The sequence below is a fragment of the Crocuta crocuta genome, unplaced genomic scaffold, assembly GCF_008692635.1.
Source record: "Crocuta crocuta isolate KB4526 unplaced genomic scaffold, BGI_CrCroc_1.0 scaffold1112, whole genome shotgun sequence".
NCBI classification, from domain to species: domain Eukaryota; kingdom Metazoa; phylum Chordata; class Mammalia; order Carnivora; family Hyaenidae; genus Crocuta; species Crocuta crocuta.
This window is the reverse complement of record NW_027527161.1, coordinates 88,447-88,658: the sequence shown is the minus strand read 5'-3', so window position 1 is coordinate 88,658 and position 212 is coordinate 88,447.

The window sequence follows — 212 nt, the reverse complement described above, 5'->3', positions numbered from 1 at the left end:
CGCGGAGAAGGTAAGATGCTAGCTCGCCGGAGGGCGGCAGGCGGCAGAGAGGGGAAGGCGCGCCGAGTGGGACCCACTGGATCGAGCCGAACCGGGCAAGGCCCGGCAGCGCTCGGCGAGGCGCCCAGTGCCGACCACGCTACCACGCGACCCACCGTCGGCCTGAGGAGGAGCGGCAGACTGGCTAGTCCTGGCCCGAGGAACACCAACTC